Source organism: Tamandua tetradactyla, chromosome 5 (genome assembly GCF_023851605.1).
Source record: "Tamandua tetradactyla isolate mTamTet1 chromosome 5, mTamTet1.pri, whole genome shotgun sequence".
Lineage (NCBI taxonomy): Eukaryota > Metazoa > Chordata > Mammalia > Pilosa > Myrmecophagidae > Tamandua > Tamandua tetradactyla.
The window spans coordinates 63,357,626-63,375,467 of record NC_135331.1 but is presented as its reverse complement, the minus strand read 5'-3'; the positions used below and the strand labels follow the sequence as shown (position 1 = coordinate 63,375,467).

At 35.3% G+C, this 17,842-nt stretch overlaps 1 long non-coding RNA gene across 2 annotated transcripts in view; it reads left to right on the top strand.

Annotated features, from left to right (window-relative positions):
- LOC143682472 (uncharacterized) overlaps nt 1-17,842 on the top strand; it is a 73,804-nt gene that overhangs the window by 43,066 nt on the left and 12,896 nt on the right. Inside the window, exon 6 of one of the 2 annotated variants that reach the window (XR_013175151.1) lies at nt 13,874-13,958. This is a non-coding gene — a long non-coding RNA (uncharacterized LOC143682472). Of the gene's footprint in view, nt 1-13,873; nt 13,979-17,842 lie in introns of both variants that reach the window. The other variant, XR_013175152.1, reaches the window with a different exon arrangement.

Sequence of the window (17,842 nt, the reverse complement as noted above, 5' to 3'; positions counted from 1 at the left end):
TGTTAATTAATTGATAAGTAGAAATTGGCCCAGAAATTTGCATTTGGATGACTCAACAGAAAACACTGGATTTATAATATTTATCTTTGCAATATTAAGGTTTTTTACTTGGATATTGGACAGAGAAAATACTGGTTTCTTAAAAGGAGATACCATCTTTGTTATTGAAGTATATGTATACGTAATAAGTTTGTTTTATGATCAGTGCATTGGATGGTAAGTATATTTTAGTTGATAGGAAAAATGATTCTCTCTATATATAGATGATAGGCATTTAGGCAATAAATTACCCTAAATTTAGCATATATTTATCAAATGAAACATTCTTTTAAGAAACTGGAGAAAATGGTGAAAGCCAACTATGGACATAAATATATATTTTACTAAGATGAAATCATAATTTTTATCACTTCATACTGTATTTAAGTGCTGGGTACAAGATTTATTTTCACTGCTGCAGTAATATTCAGTCAGCAGCAAGAAAATAAAGCCCATTACCTTTGCATATGAGTAATCTCACTCATATACAGCATGCAGAAGTTAAAAAAAGTAAGCTTCATTTTTACTTAGAGAAAATCAAAACCGTGTGTCAAAGAACAAAGGTTAATACTAACAGTGAAAATGTTGAGCATGATTTGGGACTGATAATTAAAATCAATTTCAAACTAAGCATGTGAAAATCTCATTAATTCTTTAAAAATAATATTATGAAGAATGTATTATAAAGTACATCCTAAAGTAAGCAATGCTATAATGTTTTCTAGGCATTTTATACAATTTAGATATATCTATTCAAGATACATACTTTGCCTGAACTTCAAGAATATTTTTAGAATATTGGGGTAAAAATGAGGTTTATGATGTCCTTAGTTCTACCTCAAAGAAATTTCAAATATTTAGTATAAATCTTCTCCTTCTACTAAAATGAGTTGTTAATTTTGCGATGTTTTATGCCTTATTTATGTCCCGTTGGGTATTGACTATCAAAAGCTTTATTCCTGGGCAGGCCACAGTGGCTCAGTGGCAGAGTTCTTCCCTGCCATGCCAGAGACCCGGGTTTGATTCCCAGTGTCCGCCCATGTGAAAAAAAAAGAAAAAAGCTTTACATTTCAGACAATATAATCTTGACCTGAGTATAGTAAAATTGAGTCTTATCAGGTATAATTCACTATACAATGTGAAACAAAATTTGCTAATGTTTGTCAAAAGTTGACTTTTGGTGGTACAAAAAGTTGTGCTTTGATAATATTTCTGAATTTATCTCCGGTTTTATGATTATTTGGTTTTAGAATATCATTCCCTTTTCTACAGCCTGGTCTGAAATTTGGTTTAGAGGGTGTGGTAGTTTGGAGACTGCATGTACCAGAAAGAATCATTTTCTCTTAATCTATTCCTGGGGGTATACAGCTATTTTAGGTGAGAACTTTTGATTAGGGTATTTCAGTCAAGACCTGCCTCAGGAGGCTTCTTTTAAGAGGCTAAGTGACAGAAAAAGCCTCTTATGCCTCTAACTGGAGTACTTTTTAAGAGAATAAAAGGCAGAAAAAGCCCAGAGAAAAGCTCTGGAGAAGCTAAAAGAGAGCCCACAGAAAGCAGACACGAAGCGACTGAAGCCAGAAGCAGAAAACAATGAAACCCAGGAGAATAGGACCAGCCGACACTGGCCACGTGCCTTCCCATGTGATAGTGAAGTCCCAGATGCTGGCAGCCTCTGCCTTCAGAGTCCAGGTATCATCTCTCGATGCCTTAGGTTGGACATTTTCATGGCCTAAGAACTGCGAATTGTAAGTTAATAAGTCTCCATTGTAAAAGTCAACCCATTTCAAGAATATTGCATTTCAGCACTTTAGCAAACCAAAACAGAAGGATAGAGAGAAAGCTGGGATGAGAGGGGGCAAAAAAGGGAGGAACAAGAGGTAAGAAACCAATCAAACCATCCTGTGCTTGCTGAAAGGAAAGGTTGAAGGGCAATTTTAAAGCTGCCAGAGGAAGAATGGATAGCCCACTTATTCTCCTTCCTATTTCAGTGCCATGAAAGTTCAGAATTTCAATCCTGAATAAGTTCCAAAGGAAAAACATATGATGAAAGGAAGTTTTGGATGGCAGTACTACATGAGTGCTATTGCCTGAGGATTATTAAAACTATTTTTATATTTGAACAATTTTTCTGAATCAAATGATCATAAATACATTTTCTAAAATGGGGTGCTGACTGAGGCCATTGATACCTTGAGTCCACTGATAGCTTGAATTTACTTACAAACTTAATCTTCATTTTGATTTTCAACTGACCCAGCAGTTTCATAAGAAAAGGGCACCTGTCAAAAATGTAAATTAGAAAATCATCACTTTTGCTAGCAAAATTGAAGTTATCAACTATGTGATGGGTTGGGTAACTCCTCTCGTTATGGAAAAAAACGTTCTTTATTTTTTAACGTGACCATTAAAAAATGAAAGACAGTTAAAAATGTAGGAAAAATATTACCTTAATGGGTAATTTATCCACTGAGTACACAAAAATTTCCTTTCTGTTTCCTTTTACCATGTCTGTACAACTTCTGAGTAAGTTGGGCTTCTTTACTTCTTAACCTTCATATCAGAAACCAAAGACTTAGGAGGGGACTTCTGCTCCTTTCTCCTAAAGAACTTCTGCCTATCAGTTGAAATATGGATATTACAATTAGTACAGAAGAATTTTTCAGCTGATGAAACAAAGGAGGAAAAAAAGTATCTATAACAAGTATGTGTGATATTCCTTTGGGAAATTGCCTTTTTGTTGGTCAAATAAATATGTAGATTATTAAAAGAGGGCTTTATACTGTTAAAAATATAAAATATGCATACGACTTCTATTAGAGAAATATATTTGCATTTTACAATGATTTATAAAATTCATATTTCTGATGTGAGAATTGCTCTTTGAAATTCAATAATAAACATGTACATTTTTCAAAGAACAGAAATAAGTTCCTTAAAGATAAATGTGTCCATTTGAATACATTTGCCTGAAAAGGTAATTCTCTCTTTGTGAAGGGCTGCCTCCCTTATTGGCAGTGTAGATGATGAGAGAGAAATGAAGCTCCCAATTGAATCAGAGCATTAAATCCACAGAACAAAGAAAATGATAAATTTAGGAGTGAGGATAAATTTAGGAGTGAGGAAACCTCAAACTTAATCTTCATTTTGCAGTTTCTTGGAAGTATTGAAATTGCATCATCATCATCATATATATATATTTGAAATTGAAAAAAATATTTTACTGAAAAAGGAAATGCATACAAAATTAACTCATATAATTTGTTTAATTTTAGTTTTCATACTCATGAGTTTTAGATGTGGTTATTTTGTTTTTCTTTTCTTTAGACTGAAGCTACTTAATACATGCATATGTAATGCATGGTTATTAAATAAATTCAATGTATAAATTATTTATTTATATTATCAATCAGTAATTTTGATTTTCAGCTGTCCCAGAAGTTTCACAAGAAAAGGGCACCTGTCAAAAATGTAAATTAGAAAATCATCACTTTTGCTAGCAAAATTAACGTTATCAACTATGTGACTAGTTGGTCTACTCTTCTCGTTATGGAAAAAAATGTTCTTTATGGGTTTAAGGTTAAGTCTTACATACAGGGTTAGAAGCAAAATATATCTTGCTCTGGTTTTGTAATAAAAATTATTTGGAAAACAACAAAGAACAGGAAGGAGAGGAGAGAAGAAGAACCAGAAAACATTCTATATTCCATAGAAAGGCTATGCAATATGCCAATATGTCGGAGCTTACAGAAAAAGAGAACCAGTAAGAGATTTCCAGTAGTGAAGGAGCAAGCTGATCAAGGAAATTTTAGGCATATGACTGCTTATGTTCAATTTTAATTAGCTTGTTTTTATGCAATAAATATACTCCTTCAGTTTTCAGATTATGTAAGTAAATCCTGTTTCCTACACATGACTTATAAATTTAAGTTTCCCATTACAATGATGATACATTGGAAATCAAAAGAAAGGAGCACCTGAGTTGGTATGAAGCAAAGATAATAGTAGGAAGAGATAATATCTGGATCATGTTGAGATACCATAAGGCCAAAGACTAAGAACATGGATGATCAAAGATAAGTAATTATGACTTTTCTTAGTCTCCTTGAAAATTGCAATAATTGTGTAGTGAGTTTGAACTTGCCACAGGAAAAAATACTTATATTAAATTTAGTTAAATTTCAAAGTATCAACCTAATATTTGTCCCACAATATTTGAATTATATTAAAATATCCTTGTTTAGATTAAATTTTATAAGTATAAACTATTTTACAGTAATCCATAAACTATTTTACAGGAAAGTACATTTTTAAAGTAATGCTTATTACTTTTAAGATATGAAAATTATGTTACAATTCATGGACATCAGAATGTTGAGAAAGAAATGCTTCTGGCTTTTTTTCTTTTAAACAATAGGTTCAACATGGGATAGGACTTTTAAATCTTTTTCCTACATTTTTAGTTATTTAACGCCATTTAGCAACACTTAAAGATGGAGAATCTGAGACAAACTAAAACAGTAAATATAAGAAATATTTATAAGATTGATCACATTTTGCAGGCAGATAGGGACTGTTACTTACAGTAATCTGGGTATACATTATAATATATCCTTAGAGAGACACAGTATTTCTGTGAATTCATTATCATTTCAATTTTGATCCCAGACTTTTAGTTTCATAAATTTCCTCTCCTGTGATTCTCAAGAGAGTTCAACCTGGAAAATGTGGACTCATGTTAACAAAAGTCACAAAGACTGAAATATACAGATCAGATTGCATATTTTTAAATTGAAAATTATAAATAGAGTTATCTAAGAAATTACTTCTTGAGTGAGCTTGAGCAGGGCATTTTCTAATTAGGATAGCTTTATGGAAATTAACATAAGGTCCCTTATTGATAAAAGTCTTAGAATATTAATTAATCAATTAATTTTAAAATTTATGTCATGTTTAGAGTTCCCAAAGCTATTGTATTTAATTTTTATTAGATAAGTTGCGTGTTTACAGAAAATAGAGTTCCCATATACCTGTTATTGACACATTGCATTTGTGTGGTACATTTGCTACAATTGATGAAATATTATTTTATTTGTACTAATTATAGGCCATGGTTTACATCAGAGTTTACTGTTGGGTTGTATAGTACCATGTTACTGTTGTCACTTTTAATCTGTTATTCTAATGCTTAGGTTGTACAGGGTTTCTACTTAGAGTATTGAAAGCTTGGTAATGGGTGGTGATGACAGCACAACCCTGAGCGTAATTAACGGCATCCAATTAAATACTTGAATGTGCTTAAAGGGGGGAGTTTTAGGTTGTATATAGGTTACATGATTTATTTTTATACTGATCTCTGACTTACAATGAATCCATCTCCAAAAGAAAGATAAAAGTTATATTTGAATTTTCCTGGTAGATTGTCTATCCCTTAGAATTGATTGGTAGACATCTTTTACTGCTCCATTCCTTGGAAAACAAAAATGAAATAAACATACATTTTCTGAACATGTTTTTATATATGCATTCCTAGCTTTAATTAACAACTTTTCTAGATATGTACCAACAGCTCTTAGTTAGATAATATAGTTTGTTTTTCCTAAATCAACATGTTTTAGAACTTCATTCAGAGAGTAGTATCACTTTTCTGAATGTCAGTTTCTTAGGGACTTAGTTTGTGAGAGCTTCTATGACAAATTCTGCACCTTGGTCTGTTTAACAGTAGGAATTTATTGTCTCCATTTTCAGAGGTTATAATCCAACATCAAGTCTTTGGAGAGGCCATGCTTTCACCCTGAAGTCTATAGCATTCTCATAATGGCACAGCAATGCCCTTTTTCTCTTTCTGTGGCTTCTCTGACTTCTGGTTTCCATATCATTTGGGGTCTCTTGATATGGTTCCAGTGATATGGATTAAGGTTCACCCCTCTTTAAGCTTTTTCCAGCTTCACATGACCTACTTTAGTTATACTGACTGTCATTGACTTCTTTAGTAATTTTATTTATTTCCCACTCCCTGAGGGTTGATTCCCTTACCTGCATATTGAATTCAGCATGTCATATTTACTTTTCATGTATGAACCACATCATGTTGCTTTAAGGAGAAATAACTAAAGGATAAAATACCATATGAATTAAGATTCTTGAGAGCTGATTAGTGACTCATTTATCAGATAACTTTTTGATTATTGTAGATATCAGTTGCTTCATTGTCCAGCACATCAAATTTTCTATTCCATATCATTGTGTATCACACATATTATCCTTTCTAGGTTTTAGTTATCTAACATTGCTCTTGATATCTGTTATACTTCTACCATGCTTTAAACTCTCCACCAAAAGTCCTTTACAGAGGTAATATTAGCCTAGTGAGAGAGAACATTGCTCCAGGATGGTGATTTGAGAGAAATATGAAATAAGAATTCGGAAAATTAACCATCATTTTAACCTTAGCTCTATTTTTAATTGATGGAAATCTTACTTAATAGCTTTTACATAAGGGTAAATGTAAGTTTGAATATTACAGGTGATAACTTCTGTTTAAAGAGTAAATGTGACACCTCTCCAGATTGACTTTGATGCTTCAAGTTTTCAAGTCTAAAATAAACATTATTTTTTTCATTCTTGGTAACATATCAATTATAAAATAAAATGTCTAGAATCTCCTGTCTCCAAATTTGCCAGACACATAAATGTATCTCATTTTCCTTAAATGTTCAGGTGGTTCAAATACATCTTTGACTAACCTTTATCAGGGGTTTCCTGTTGGTTTCAGAATAAGGTTGGAGCTTATTACAAAATAGGAAATCTTTAGTTTCCTCACCTTTCTACCTGCTTACCTTTATCTGTGGCTACCTTGCTCTCCCTATGGTACCATTCTAATCATTTTGAACTTGTACTTTCTTAAACACAACCCACTCTCTTTTGGACCTTTGTATATACTCTTTCCTGTGAGTGGAATGCCTTTTTCCCATATCCTCAGCAGACTAACTGCTAATCATCTGTGCCACATATTCTCTATTTTCCCTCTGCCCCATGCCCAACCTTCTAGGTTCTCTTCCTTACTTCCACGGTTAAAAGCCTGCAAACTACATTTCCAAAACTTCCCTTTCACCTGGCTTCCTGTATTTCCAATCAATTGAAAACATTAGCAGGACATTAGACAGTGAAAAGGAAGGAGACTCCATTTCTGGTCTGCTCTGAGGTGTTCTCCAGCAGTAGGAGTATTTATCAAGTGACTGAGAGTGACTGGAGGTGCCTGCGGGTTCCAGCTGCATTGGTGGATATTTCAGTAGCATTGCCGAGAGTAAAGGCTCCTGGTTTGATTTCTGGTTTGCTGGCAGCAGTAAAGTTCCAACAGCAGTAGCAACAGTGGCATTATTTCCAGCAGCTCAGTGGCAAGTGCTGTATTGTGATCTCTGGCCAGGGGCAGTGGTGCACCTTCCTGATCTGGGGAATCAGCCTCTTCTGTCTTTTTCTTCCTAGACCCTCCCCATCTCCCTTTGCTCTTTAACCTTTTCAGTACTTTAGAAATAAACTCCCTGTATTAAATTTTCCCTTTCTCAAATGCCCAATGTGGATTTTGTTTTCAGAGCTATATTTCATCATATATACCATCTTTGAAGACAAGTATCTTGCAAAAAAGCTTTGGGAAGACTCCCCACACTTAGTTACATTTATCTAAAATGTACTTTCAAAAATTCCTACACTTCCTTCTATCCTGAATATGATGGTAGACATATTCTACCATCTCCGCTTAACTCCCAGACTCTCCACTGTACTATGAACTCTTGGGAACATGAATTATGTGTCATTTAACTTTTTAACTTGACTATTTAACATGCTTCTTTATACATTGCAGACTTTTAAAATTTATATTAATTAGATAAACTGATTATAAGATCCCTTTTATCTTCAATGTTAAATATCTTATGCAGATTTTGGCAGCAGGGGAAAGAAGTTCAGCTTTCTGTGATAGCTACTAGACAGAAACTGTGAAAAGTTTCATGATGAGCAAAATAACATAAAGTTTTAAGGAAAATGGCACATAAATATGGCACTAAGAGACTTGGGCTAGGAAAAGTGACTTAGAGGATCTGGTGAAAATATCTGGTAATGAAAGCTTGCAACTTGAGACTGTGCTAGGGATTAAAAAAAATGCAGTGTTTCACACGACGAAATGCTGTTCAATGAAATTATTAGTTTTTTATTATTAACCCAAAAGGCGAAAATCGTAATGAAAACTAGACAGTGCTAAATCTTGAGGTTTTATTTTTTATTTTTTAATTCAGTTTCTTAAAATAAGTCCCGGATATATAAAATTCAGTAAACTAAAGTTACTTTCCAATCAAAATAGAAAGAGGCACTGTCTCCTTTTAAGAAGGAAAAATACACACCTATGTAGAGAGCAAGTGTTAAGACAAATGCCGTAAGTTTCTTCTTCTAGTAAACACTAGTAAGGTTGGTGGGCAAACAGTTCCAACCAAAAAAGAAGGCAGTATTTTGTACTGTTTCTCAGTTTGTAACCCTGGGAAGAGATGGCTGACAGTGTGGATCTGCATCAGTATAACACAGATGAAACCGAGAACTAAACTGTCAACATAAATTAGATTGACAGTAGAAGAGCATGCATTAGTTCCCTTGGGTCTCTCTTAAAATCGATTGTATCATGAAAGTTGTTCATAAGTTCTTCCAAGCTCCACCAGGTGAAAGATCATGAAGCAGAGAGCTAGCAGGCATGCACTCAAACTCTGTTATAGAGGGAAGAAGTAGTCACATGCAGATGTGTTCAAGACACCTACGAGGCAAGACCAAAGCACTAAAGATGGACAGATGTTGGCCTCTGAAGAAGCCAGAGAAAAAGACCATAATTTCAGCACTTGAGACTGAATAGTAAATGCCAACAACTCATATAGGAACCTGAGACGATTATTGACATGGAGGCCAGAGGGCAGAAAAGAAAGCACTTGAGACTTTGTGTGTGGATACCAGGTTTCCTCAACTTTTCCCCTGAAAAGGAAGCCAAATATAAGCTTAGGGAATGGGACAAAATGCCAGAAGAATTCATTTTTACTGAAAAGAATATCTAAACGGTATTAAATCAGAAAAGACAGGCATACTACTGTATTTTATCTAAGAAAAGATGTCTCAATTTGGAAGACATCTACATTTAGAGATATTAGTTTGTGAAGAAAAGTTGCACTAAGATCAAGGAAAAGGCTGTATTAATAAATATACTTAAAATTGTCTCTGTCCTCTCCAGAGACAAGAATAATACTCTCCAGAGGTATTATTCTTGTCTGTCTTCCAGGATTAGCAGTTCTAAATCAAATTGAGTGTGACCTTTCAACACTTGGAATATAATGCATAGACATAATTGTCTATTCACCCAGGAATTGTTTCAGCAGCCTAAACAATTAAACTGAATTGAGAAATATTTTCATAGTTCTCCTCCTAGTCCATTTTTATTTATTTTCTGAAATGCCCTATTTCCCCGGCCTCACATGTACATGAAGCTGTGGACCAGAGTGAAATTATATTTTCCAATTTGCTCTAACTGCATGGAAAAGTTGCTCTCAACACTACTGAGGGTTGGGATATATCCATTAAGTGTACTTTAATTAACACTAGAGCATTTGCTAAGATAGTTTTTTGGATTTATGATATAATTATCAGTATGAATCTAGAATTGAAATGTGTGTCAGGGAACAATTAGTTGCTTCTTTATGAAGCTTCCCCTTCGAGATATGTGTAAATGCAACAGGACGGCTTTCTGAGTTTATGTGTGGGGACTGCTAATTAAGATAATTTCCAATTAGCCCATATTTTTTAATCTATATTTATCTTATTTACATTTTAAAATCATTGTTGTATTATACTTTCATATTTTCAATTGCCAGGAGTACACCTGATGCCCTAAGGTTATTTCCCTTTGTTTGCTTATTTTTTGGAAATCGTTGTACTCTAGTTTGTAAATGTATGGAAATCTGAGTTTCTGTTTCTATTAGATGATGGACATAATCATTTCTTTAAAAATATCCATTTCTTGATGTATGCATACCAGATTCATGTCAAATGACTGGCATTTTTCTAAGTTTTACTTTACATTTCAATCAATGATTTTCTTAAGTGTTTTTTTACTGTCAATTAGGAATACACTTCAGAAACCTGCATAGTAGTTTTGTCAGAATGATTTAAGTACTTCTTTCACTGAATAACTGGGAACCAAGGATGCTAAATGTCCTTCGTGCATAGGACTGTCTTGCACAGATCGCATTGTGCCAATTGACACAAGGTTTTCAAACGACCTACAAGACATTTTCTGGATGATAAATCTGTTCATAATTTATCTGAGACTAAGACTTAATTCTGTTTTGCATATAAATGCAGAGTGTTTTTCATCATTTCAGATACACTTTTTTTTTCATTATACCAGCATACCTTGGAGATATTGTGGGTTCAATTCCAGAACATAAGAATAAAGTTAATATTGCAATAAAGTGAGTCATATAAACTTTGATTTCACATGTTTAAAAAATACTCTAGTCTATTAAGTGTGTAATAGTATTGTACTACAATGCAATGTACATACCTTAATTAAAACTACTTTACTGTTAAAATATGCCAATCAGGGTTGCGAGGGTAGTTCAATGGTAGAATTTGCGCTTGCCATGTGGGAAACTCAGGTTTGATTTCCAGCCCATGCACTTCCCAAAAAACAAACAAACAAACAAACAAACAAAATTCAACAAATGGTGCTACAATAGTGGGAAACTCACATGGAAAAAAGAATGAAATGTGACCCCGCCATACAGCATGCAAAAAAAAAAATGCTAACCATCATCTAAGCATTCAACAAGTTCTAATTTTTTGGCTAGTGAAAGGTCTTACCTAGATGTTAATAGCTGTTGACTGGTCAGGATCCATGATGGATGAAAGCCGAGGTTGTTGCAGCAATTTCTTAAAATAAGACAATGAAGTTTGCCATCAATTGACTCTTGGTTTCACAAAAGATTTATCTGCAGCATGTGATGCTATTTGACAGCATTTTACCCATAAAATGTCTTTTAATATTGGAGTCAATATTCTCAGACCCTGACACCTATTCATCAACTAACTTTAAGTAATGTTCTAAGTCCTTTGTTGTCATTTCAACAATATTCATAGCATCTTTCACAGGAGTAGATTTCATCTCAATGAACCATTTTCTTTGCCATCCAAAAGAAGGTAGTCCTCTTCCATTAAAGCTTTATCATGGCAATTGAAGCAATTCAGTAACATCTTCAGGCTCTCCTTTTAAATCTAGTTCTCTTGCTCTATCTACCACATCTGCAGTTTCTTCCTTCACTGAAGTCTCAAGCCCCTCAAAGTCATTCATGAAGGTTGGAATCAACTTCTTCCAAACTCCTTTTAATTTTGGTAATTTGACTTCCTTCCATGAGTCACAATGTTTGAAATGGCATCTAGAATAGTGAGAATGGATGTTGTGGTAGCAGACATGAAAACAACATTCATCTCATTGTACTTCTCCATCAGAACTCTTGGGTGACCAGAGGCATTATCAGTGAGTAGGAATATGTTGGAAGAAATCTTTTTTTCTGAATAGTAAATCTCAACAGTGGCTTTAAAATATCCAGAAAACTCTGTTGTCAACAGATGTGCTATCACCAAGCTTTGTTCTTCAACTTCTAGAGCACAGGCAGAGTAGATTTAACATAATTATTAACAGCCCTAGGATTTTCAAAACGGTAAATGAGCATTGACTTTAACTTAAAGTTACCAGCTGAATTAAGCCCTAACAAAATAGTCAGCCTATCCTTTGCAACTTTGAAGCCAGATATTGACTTCTCCTCTACAGCTATGAAAGTCCTAGATGGCCTATTCTTCCAATAGAAGGCTGTTTCTTCTATATTGAATCTTTTGTTTAGTGTAGCCTCCTTCATCAGTTAATTAGCTGGATTTTCTGATCAACTTGCTGCAGCTTCTACATCAACATTTGCTAGTTTGCCTTCCACTTTGATGTTATGGCTTCTTTCCTTAAACCATATGAACTCACCTCTACTAGCTTCACACTGTTCTTCTGCAGCTTCCTCATCTCTCTCAGACTTCATCAAATTGAAGAGTTAGGACTTTTTGGATTAGGCTTTGGTTTAAGGGAATGCTGTGGCAGGTTTGATCCTCTGTGAAGACCACTAAAATTTTACTCATATAAGCAATAAATCTGTTTCACTTTCTTATTAGCTCTGTGTTCACCAGAGTAGCACTTTTAATTTCCTTTTAGAACTTTACTTTTGCATTCACAACTTAGCTAATTGTTTGTGACAAGATGCCTGGCTTTTGGCACGTCTTCCTCACTAAGTTTAATCATTTCTATCTTATGACGTAAAGTGAGAGACGTGCAACTCCTCCTTTCATTTGATCACTAAGAACTATGGTGGGGTTCTTAGAATACATATATTATTATTAAATTCTCTGTCCTAAATGGGCATGGTTTGTGGTGCCCCAAAACAATAACACCAAAGATCACAAATCATAGATCATCATAGCAGAAATAATAATGGTGAAAACGCTTGAAATATTGAGAGGATTACCAAAAATCTGCCGCAGAGACACAGAGTAAGCACATGCTGTTGGTAAAATGGTGCCAATAGACTTGCTTTATTTAGGGTTACCACAAACCTTCAATTTGTGAAAAAAATGCAATATCTTTGTTGCACAGTAAAAGGAGGTACACCTGCATAAGTGTTGAGGAAAGATTATATAAAAATATTCATATTGGTACTTGGTTAACATTTTACCAAGATTTTTCACTGGTGTTGTCAAAACAATATATTTATATCAGTCTGTACTGGCTGATATAAATATATTGTATTATATTAATTTAAAATTAATGTCAAAATTAAAAACTTTTTGTTATGCAAAACAAACTATTGATATGTACAACCATTTTGATGAATCTCAAAGGCATTATTTGAGTAAAAGAAAGTAATCTCAAAGGTTATATACTATATGTTTCCAGCTATATCTTATCCTTACCAAAAACAGAACTCCAGTGATAGAAAACAGATCAGTGGCTGTCATAGGCCAGGTCTGAGGGATGGGTATGACTATAAGGGATATCACGGAAGTGGGGCAGGTTTTGGGGGAAGATGGAGCTATCCTCTCTCCTGTTTGTGGGGTGGTAACAGGCATCTATACATGTGTTAAATTTACTAGAACCTGTGGGAGGCAGTCTCTAAGATGTCCTGCGGTAACCACAGTTTCTGAGTGTCCATGCCACATTTATGAACTTTTATTATATTTATGTACATGGTTATTGTATAATTTGTCATTAGGTTTCACTCAGCACCAAGTGAAAAATATATACCTATTTACTTTATGCTAAGTATTACTGTTTATAGTTTTCTGATAAATATAGAAGATAATTTTGAGTATGTAATTTAGAACACTTTGAGAAAACTTAAGATCAGCTATCTCTTTATTAAAGAAATCTCATTGGTCACAGCAAAACAGTTTCTTTTTATTTAATTTGGATATTTCCAAATTGATCCTAATGAAAATAAGTTTTCCTTTTAATTTTACTTTTGAGCCAAACAAAAAAGAAAAGAAATATGGGGAGTTCTTTGGCTGGAAAGCATTCACTGCATCAGTCTACAAGTATCAAAGGGGCAGGTGTCAGAGACTGATTTCAAGAGGAAAAATAAAAGTAGTGCCTAAGCCTTTGTGACAGATGTCAAGCATGCTGACATCTGTTAAAAGAAAAATCATTTTCCTGATCCTGTGCAAGGAGACAGCTTGTAAGATTAAAGATGTATCTTTTTATCTATGTTTTTGGCAGATCATTTCTACTGAATAGGACATGAACGGTACTTCAGATGGAGAAAAGAACTCCAGGAATTTTCATCATCTCAAGCACACAAAGGGTATAATGAAAGGTCAAAATGTAAAGAAACATAAAAGAAATAAGAACAAAACCTAAGCTGACCAGTATTTTCTGTGTGTTTCAGGGCAAATACAATTATAACAAATTATTTCTGATTTAAAAGTTCTGAATGCTCCAGTTGTAAAGAAATAAGTCACTAAACAATGAATGGCATAAAATAAGTGCTTAATATATAATTGTTAAGTAAATGCATAAACAAATGAATTTAATAATTCATCAATGTTTTCTAGCTCATGGATCACCTTAGTTTATTTTTTCATCCAAAATATTGCCTACCATAAATGGGAATTTTATTAAATTGCAAATATATACTTTTAATTAATTTTAACAGCATAAATAACTGTGCATACATTCACCATTAAAAATGTAAAGTATTTCAGTAAGATTAAAGTTGACGTTGTTTTCTATCCCCATTTTTGGACCTCCTCTCTCTCCTCGTATTTATATATATTTTCTTTCCACTTAAACAAAATATGCATTCTTACCAAATACAATATGGAATACAATATGAGTGATGGTTTATTTGTTTATTCTGCAATGTTCTGTAATTTACCAGTAAATCTTAGCAGTGCTTCCATATTAGTACACACAGATATATATAGTTTTTAATGGTGTTCTACAGTATGGGATAATCAGAGTCTATTTCTTTTTGTCCCTCCGGATAGACATTTAGTCTTTGGACAGTTTTTTTTTTTTTTTTTTTGTAATGGCAAGAACTGCTGTTCTGAATACCCTTGCACTTGATGACAGTTTCTCTAATATAGAAAGTAAGTGGAATTATCAGACAATTAGAAATGCACATTTTAAATTTAAATTTCCCTACAAATGTTTATTCAGCATAAATTTCATAATGTAGCTCTTTATTGTTACTATTAATATTATTACTGCAATGAGCATAGACACTTATTAGCTACCCTGCATGCCATGTCTATTAAAAATGAATATATTCTCAATCCAGAAGTTAGGATATCAAAAAGTCTGTTCATTCCCAATCTTTCTCCCCACACTTGTACATAAATTCTCTAGCTAGGGAAGAAGGATCTACTAATTATATAATGAATACCTTTTGCAACTTTACCTCCCGTGCTAGTTTTCTCCTTCTTTTCTATTCAACTGCATCTTGTATTTTCTCATATCTCACCTTAATATTTTCAGCTTCTCTGAACATGTCTCAGGTCCATAAGTTACATGAACTGCTATACTTGCATTCCCTTTTCCATGTGTGTAAATCTCAATTTCCTAAGTGCTGGGCATAGAGCTTTGCATATGATCAATATATTTTGATTAATAAAGTCTAATAAATATGTACTGAGTCAAATGAATCATTATAAAACTGAGATCAATTTAATGGCTTAGTTTTTATTAGTTTAATTCATATATGACCTGGAGGTGTTTAAAGATAAAAGACATTTTCAGGGAACTTCAAGTCCATTTGGCATTTTGGCAAAAATAAACTGAAAGCATTTCAGCATATAGACATTAATCCTTTAAAAAATATTTCTAGTGAAAGACATTACTCCATTTCATAACCAAGAAGATTAAGAAGCATTTTTAATGTTTAACTTCTCTTTTTGAAATTTAAATCAATGATTCCTATATTTTAATTCCCTAAGCTGCTCCAAATACAATGAAGTAAGTAGGGTTAGACAATAGGAACTAAATCACGCATGGTTTTGAGGTCAGGAAAATATCCAAATCAAGACCATCAAGGCAATGCTTTCTTCCCAAAGACTGGTGGCTGGAGACCCTTGGCATCTCTATTTCATCTCAAGGCATGGTGGCAACTGCTGCTCACTCCTTTCTCTTCTGGGTTTATTGATTTTAGCTCCTTGCTTTCATGGCTTTCTCTCTCTTTTTCTAAACTGTATTCTCTTGTAGAGACTCTAGTAATAGGAATAAGACCCATTCTGGATGAGGTGGGGAATACCTTAAGCAAAGTGGCCTCCTCAAAAGGTCCACACCACCAGGAATGGATTAAATTTAAGAACATGTTTTCTGAGGTACTTACAGCTTCAAACCATCACATTCTAGTCTAATTGTCATTGATGACTTAGGAAATCCACTTATTACTGAACAAGTAGTATACTAGAGGATGCTCAATTCTCCTTTATTATGTCTCTCAATTTATTCTTTCCCAATGTAGACTATTTCATATGCTGTTCTTTTTAGAATCATGCAAGGTAGAGCAAACTATGCCACATACAATCTGTCAAAGGAAGTTAGCCTTGTGAGTTATATTCTGTTGTTCTTAAATTCAATCATCGCATTTGTGATGTTTTATGCTACAATGACCACTGACAGTTCCTACCTTATTAGAAGGGAAATGGAAGTTCCCATAAACACAGTTGTTTGCTCCACTTATCTATTTCTGTTGACATTTTAAACACAGAGTATCATGACCAGAGCCAACTACTATGAAGAATTGTGCTGATTGAGACGCATGGAAAAAGTTGTCTTTAAAAACCACCTTGGGTCCACAGGTGGTTCAGTGTTCAGTGGTAGAATGCTTGCCTTCCATGTGGGAGACCCAGGTTCGATTCCTGGACCATGCACCGCCCCCGTCCCCACAAAAAAAAAAAGCCACCTTAAAAATAAAAAAGGTGCCGGCCACCATTTTTCGAGTAGGCAGCCATTCTTGCAAGATCGTGAACAAATATTTTTGTTCTCCACAATCGGGTGAGCTTTTATGAGCTTTTTTTTATACTTTTCAAGTATAGCATTCTTTTTGACAATTTGTGAGCTCATCGGGGTCTGAGGCTTCAAAGGCAGACTCCCCGGGAGGAAAAAAAAGAAGCCGCGCGCGCTGATTAAGCGGTCTCAGACTCCGCTACGTGAGCCCACCTCTGGCAGCCAGAAGGACCTAAGATCAGACACTTATATCCACCAACTGTGAAGAAGAAAAGAGGGATATCTGCCTCACAATGACCAGGCAGCTCTATGCACAGACCAAGATCTCTGGCTCTTCTTCACTGTAGAAATACTATTATTGAAAGGAAGTATACAGGTTCAAAAGCTTTATAAATGTTATTTCTAATTATATGCTGTTTAAATAAAAACTACAAGTGAAACAAATACAAAAGGCTACAGGATTTCTGGAGAAGATGGCGGCTTAGTAAGACGCGTGGATCTTAGTTCCTCCTCCAGAACAGCTACTAGGGGAGTAGAAACGATATAGAACAACTCCCGGAGCCACGACAGAGATCGAAAAGACAGCGTACCCCATCGTGGAACAGCTGACTGGCTGAGAGAACCCATTCCGGTGAGATCGCCGAGGGGCACGGGCTTCCCCGGGCCGGGGCGGCAAGTGGCCAGAGTCCCTCCCTTCCTCCTTCCCGGGCCAGCTGGGACAATTGGACAGGAGGTCCCCTCAAGCCGTGGTGGCTGGCACCCCCCCACGTGCAGCCCCCCAGACCAACTGGGAGAATTGGATCGGAGATCCCCAGGCCGCGGAGAATGGTGACCGGGGTCCCTTCCAAACACATGACTTCCCGGTCTGCCTGGGAACGGTGCACTCTCCCGGGCCGCGGCGGCTGGTGCCCTCCTGCCACGCTTGGCGCCACGGACCGACTCACGGAGATTCGGACAGGCACTCTCCCGGGCTGCGGCGGCCGGCGACCCTCCCCACATTTGGACCCCCGGGCCGGCTGGCACTCTTCCAAGACGCTTCGGCTTCCAAACCTCCCCCAGGGCGAGAGTTTTCCGAAGTTAAAGGACCCACAGCCCCTTTCACTGGTGGGACCCGCAGACAAACGTGTGCCACGAGCGCCACCTACTGGGCAGGATAAGAAAAACAGAACCCAGAGATTTCACAGAAAAATCTTTCAACCTGTTGGGTCCAACACCCAGGGAAATCTGACTAAATGC